At 36.0% G+C, this 5,266-nt stretch overlaps 1 non-coding gene across 1 annotated transcript; it reads left to right on the top strand.

The window, feature by feature from the left end:
• Positions 1 to 2,758: 2,758 nt before the first annotated feature.
• Positions 2,759 to 2,865, top strand: LOC145103438 (small nucleolar RNA R71). Its single transcript, XR_013706531.1, has one exon. It is a non-coding gene; the product is annotated as a small nucleolar RNA R71 (small nucleolar RNA).
• Positions 2,866 to 5,266: the final 2,401 nt, after the last annotated feature.

Here is a 5,266-nt window from a genome sequence, read left to right as displayed (position 1 = left end):
CAAGACGTGACCACACCTAGACCTTGCCTTGCCAATTGGGCTTGAGTGACCTTAAACTTTTCAAGAACTTGTGAGTTGGGGAGAATAATTGGAGGAGGTGATGAAGTATGATTTCCAAGGGACATCATCTTCATTTAGGAAAGCTTGTTTCAAGAGATTTGGTAAGATCATAAATTTCTAAACCAGACATCTTTTGGGAGATATTCAAGATAATTGATCTTAAGTCCTTAATATGACACCCAATCTAAACTATTAAGGCTAGGACCCAACAAACTATTTTATAACTTAGAAGAGGTATGCCGTAATCCAAGCTATAAAATATTTGAAGGTAGGTGAATGACGATTCACCAATTTCCACCAAGATAAACGAAATGTATTATTAGGTTTTAATTGGCTTTTAAAACTCCTAGATCTTTGAGATTCATTGAACTGTTCAATGGCATGTTTCAATCTCGAGTGTGCCCTTCAGGTTTTGTGACTGGGATGCCGAGGATCACAAAACAAGGTGTGAAGTAACCATGCAAATTACTTGGTACCCTTAAGTGTTTACCCCTCAATCGATGTGCCGGTCAACCACACACGCTCCATCGATACTATGATAAACATTAAGTTACCCTTTGCCTACCTTGTTAAATACGAGTTAGTGTGCCGGTTAACCACACACGCTCCACTAACCGACATAAACAAAGTGCAAAGTGTAATTTCATGGATTAGCACCTTATTCACATTTTCCTAAGTAACTAAGATTGGGTATTATTAAGAGTTTAGTTACTTAGTATTTATCATTAATACTTTTAATGAAGGGAGAATTATAGTCCTGTCAAACCCGTTCGGCTAACGACCCTCCACCAGTCAAGCAAGTGGTGGGTGACAGTGGACACCCATTAAGTTGCCATTTTATAGGCAACAACCTTATACCCACCTTATAGACCGACTTCGTGAATGAGGCGTACTAGCGGTAAGACTGACTTTACTCTTATACATATATATATATATATATATATATATATATATATATATATATATATATTATTAACTTATAATATTATAAAGTATAAGGGTTGAATTTTAACTTTTAAAATTCTAAGGGCTAACTTGGAATTAAAGTATTCATAAGAGAAAACTTTACAAATTCCAAAACTTGAGGGCAAGTTTTGAAACTATTCAAAACTAATTAATTCCATGATTTATGTGTTTAAAGTAGTTTTAATCCAAAAACTTTTCAAGTTCCATAACTTGAGGACAAGTTATGGACGACTTTAAACTAATAAAAAAATTACTTTTCTTTATTTTATAACTTATGGAATTAATTAAGGTTACACTTTATTTATTTATTTATTAATGAAGTGAATGTTGAACCTCCATAACTTAAGGACAAGACTCTTCATCTTTTGTAACCATTGCCAACTTTTATGAGTTTTATGAAACTTAAATGTGACTTTTCATATAACTTGAGGACAAGTTACAAAAACACATTTTAGAATCACCTCTTAGATTAATTTGGATTGAAAAAAACTATTTCACTCAACTTTCTATTAATCTAAGCAACTCATAAGAACAAGATAATTCAAATCAAACTTTTTCATGTAATTAGTCTAAACCTTAAACTAATACAAAACATGAATCTATTGACAATTATCTTTGAAATTTGATTAGCATGAACATTACCACATCAAAAACAAGCTTATAAGTTCAAAAACATCTTAGGGTAATGTTCCTTGTCCAATTCCAGCCAAAAAAAAAAAGTTGAATTTAGGCTGTGTGGGGGTCCAACTCGTCGAGTGCACGAACCAACTCGGCGAGTTGGATGCTTTTTGCCTTGGACTCGGCGAGTCCATTCATGGACTCAGCAAGTCTGCTGGGCAGACAATATCAAAACTCAAATTTTCAGCTGCATTTGCAAGTATAACAAGAAAACAAGGCTAGGCTCTGATACCACTGTTGGGTTATCAGCATTCTAACACTCCTAAGTGTACATGCAACCCTAAATACCTTGGATCTATGTTTTCTCTATTATACATGCTAATAAGAACTTCCAAGGTATTATCCTAATCTAGCATACAAAACAATGAGTGTAACAAGATAGAATACATACCTCTTAGATGTAGAAAGTCTTCATGAAGCTTTAGTGCCTAGTGCCCCAAGTGTGACACCTCAAATGGTTCGCACAAAACCAAATACAAATGGAATGACTTCAGAGAATTCTACACTTCATGAAAATCGGCTAGCCCTTTCTTACTCTCACTAGTGGCCGATTTTGTCAAGAATAAGATCTTTATATAGTGTTACAATTAGGGTAAACCCTAATTGTCATGAATTTCCATTTCCTTGGATCCATGGGTTCAAATACACCATGGAGCATCCATGGACCATCCTATGGGTTTTTTCCCAACTTGATTATCCATGGAGCATTAGCTCACTATACAAGTATGGATGATTTACATAATCAACCCATATATTTAATTAGTCTTCTTTTGATCACTTAATTAATCCTAGATTAATTCTTGATCAATACTAATTAAATAATCATATTATTCTTATTATTAATATACTAGAACTTATAATATATTAATAACCATAAGTGTCTTATTTCTCTCATTATAGTCTATCCAAGTGCATGATGCCATGCAACCCAAATGGACCATGTCGGGTCGGGTCAAGTCTTACCAATTATAGTTATGGACTTAGACATTAATCCAACAGTCTTGTCATCACATTGACCCCATCATAAAAGATTGACATCTCTTGCTGCACATTTAGGTCATGTTGAGGGCAATTTCTGAGCAAGCCCTTGTGCCGCTCCCATGCTTCGTATAGTGACTCCCCCGGCTATTGCTCAAAGTTGGCTATTGCCTTCTTGAGTTTCGCTATCTTGGATGGCGGGTAAAACTGGTCCAGGAATTGCTCACGCATTTGAGCCCAAGTGGTGATTGTACCCGGTGGGAGTGCTTTCAACCACTCTTTAGCAGCTCCTTTGAAAGTGATGGGAAGCATCCTAAGCAATACTGTGTTTTTGTTGACATTTGGGACATTAAAGTAATCCGCAATCTCGTTGAATTCATCTAGATGCTTAAACGCATCCTCATGATCTTTCCCGAAAAATGGGATGCCCTTCAGTGCGGTCAATATGTGTCCCTTCAGCTCGAATGTGGTAGTGGCAGGTATTGCGGGTTGGACTAAACCGGGACCCACATCTTCTCGGATTCGCATCTTGTAAGCTCCCATGGACATTTCCTTGATCGCTGCCATCTCGTTCCTTGGCTCGTTCTCGGGTTCGCTCGTGTGTTCTTCAAATTCTTGGTCGGTATCGCTTTCGGACTCAATTTGGACGGGTGTATGATCCAAATGCTCAAGATTGCTCTTGTGCTTTGCTGATGAACTTGACTCTCCTGTCTTCTTTCCCGACTTCGTAGAAAAAGCTGACTTCAATTCTTGCAAGGGCGTCTTTTTCTTGTGACGTGCAGACTCGGGGTCTTCAAGTGGTGGCACCAAGTGTGTGTTTGAACTTCTGGTCATGAACTCCTGCAACTTGCTAAACTAAAAAAACGTAAAATTGAACTAAAATAAGAAAAACTAATGTCAAATAAAAAAAATCTAGTTTTTTAATTGTCCACGTCGTGGCCAGAGTGATGCCACGTCGTGGACTCTGTGAATAACAGAAAAAATTATTTTGCTGAAAAATTAACTTTTTGTGGGTTTTTACTCCACAAGAAGGATCGATCAATTTAATGCAAATAAATAATCTAAAAACTAAGCCGTTCCCCGGAAAGGGCGCCAAAAACTTGATGTGCACAAAAGTACTCACTAATTATAATATTTATAACCTAACAAACTTAACTAACTATGCACTTATAGGCAGTGTACCTAGTCATATTATAATATAGCTTGGGTAAATCGGGTGTCGATCACAGGGAACGGTGTTCTAATTAATTTACTTACTATTAAATTAACCTAGTTTATTAACAAGTTTATAAGGGTTTTTATCTGATTTTACAAGATCATATGAACTTAAATCAACTTCAATAAATAAAAAAAACACACTCTTGTTTAGTTTGAATCCACTTCTCCCTTATGGCTAGCTAATGATTACGGATTATTAAGTTGATTTTTTAGTTGTATTAGTAATTTAGTTCTATCTTACCAATAATTAACTAATTCATGTCAAACCATGTATGTTCACACATAATTAAACACAGAACTAATTATGAATGTAAATATGCTATGTAAGATTTGTTGTATAAACGCAATTATGGTCACAATATACGTTCTCTGGCACAGCTAAGCTTTATTCATTCTAATTACTAACTAAGATTGGTCAATCCTAGCTCTAACAATTCAATGTTCACTAAATTATTAGGTAAACAGGTTCATGCAGTTTAATGGTCACTAAGCTACACAGAACATGCAATCAAGCAAATAGATAAACAAATAATAGCATGCTAGGTTATACGAATCAAACACAAGCAATTTTTACCAACTAAACTTAATCCATAAGCATATAACTATTCATAAGTTTAAAGCTTCATCTAGCTAAACAAGAGTAGCTAGATTCAGCTGCTCATCATAGCAACTAAACCAAAACAGCTAAAACTAATGAAAGACATGTTCTTATTTAACTAAAAAAATAAACCTTTACTTCTTTTGGTGTTGAAAACCCTCTTCCAGGACCTTTCTTTCGTTTTTAATCGTCTTCTGGAACTCTTTTCTTCTGCCAAAAAGCTCTCCCTTTCGTAATAATCAGGAGGACTTATATAATCCTCAAAACCCCGCGCCACGTCGTGGCCAGAGGTGCCACGTCGTGGGCTTCAAGCAATCCGTATCCTTCAAGGAAATCCTCCGCGTCGCGATGTTTATCTTCTGGAACACCCGTGTCACGTCGTGGGCTTCATTGTCACGTCGTGAACTGAGTGTTTATCGTGAATTTATTATTTTCTTGTCTTTCAAGCCTCCCATGTTCCACATTTTGTCACTTTTGGTCCCTCTCTTCGAAAATCCTTTATATTGACTGAAAATAACAATTTAAAGTCATAAGTATCATTATTCTAAACAAAGATTTACTTAAATATTGCCTAAAAATAAGTATAAATATGGCAATATCAGCCTTCGTTTCTGGTAAACATAACGGAGTTTCTCTTCGGGTCTATCTTTCCCATCTGCATCATGTTTAGGTCACTTGCTGAGCCAACAGGAGATACGGTAGGTTTTTTCTTGAATACAGTCACTATCTCCTGATCCATCTTGGCGACTTCCATAATGTAACAAACAA

Source organism: Lactuca serriola, chromosome 4 (genome assembly GCF_051521515.1).
Source record: "Lactuca serriola cultivar US96UC23 chromosome 4, Lser_US96UC23_V15, whole genome shotgun sequence".
Taxonomy (NCBI): domain Eukaryota; kingdom Viridiplantae; phylum Streptophyta; class Magnoliopsida; order Asterales; family Asteraceae; genus Lactuca; species Lactuca serriola.
Note: the sequence above shows the minus strand (reverse complement) of the source record. Positions and strands in the feature narration are given on the sequence as shown.